This window comes from Salvelinus sp. IW2-2015, linkage group LG2 (assembly GCF_002910315.2).
Source record: "Salvelinus sp. IW2-2015 linkage group LG2, ASM291031v2, whole genome shotgun sequence".
NCBI classification, from domain to species: domain Eukaryota; kingdom Metazoa; phylum Chordata; class Actinopteri; order Salmoniformes; family Salmonidae; genus Salvelinus; species Salvelinus sp. IW2-2015.
In genome coordinates this window covers 3,162,929-3,163,386 of record NC_036839.1, presented here as the reverse complement: position 1 = coordinate 3,163,386, position 458 = coordinate 3,162,929, and positions in this window count along the sequence as shown.

Genomic DNA, 458 nt, shown 5'->3' with positions numbered 1-458 from the left:
GTTGGGAGAAGTTGCTCTCGAGGATGTGTTGGTACCATTATTTATTCATGGCTGTGTTCTTAGGCAAAATTGTGAGTGAGCACTCTCTTGGCTGAGAAGCAACCCCACACATGAATGGTCTCAGGATGCTTTACTGTTGGCATGACACAGGACTGATGGTAGCGCTCACCTCGTCTTCTCCAGACAAGCTTTTTTCCCGGATGCCCCAAACAATCGGAAAGGGGATTCATCAGAGAAAATGACTTTACCTCAGTCCTCAGCAGTCCAATCCCTGTCCCTTTTGCAGAATATCAGTCTGTCCCTGATGTTTTTCCTGTAGAGAAGTGGCTTCTTTGCTGCACTTCTTGACACCAGGCCATCCTCCAAAATTGGTTGATTTAGGTGTAATCTTACTGGCAGCAATATCCTTGCCTGTGAAGCCCTTTTTGTGCAAAGCAATGATGACGGCACGCGTTTCC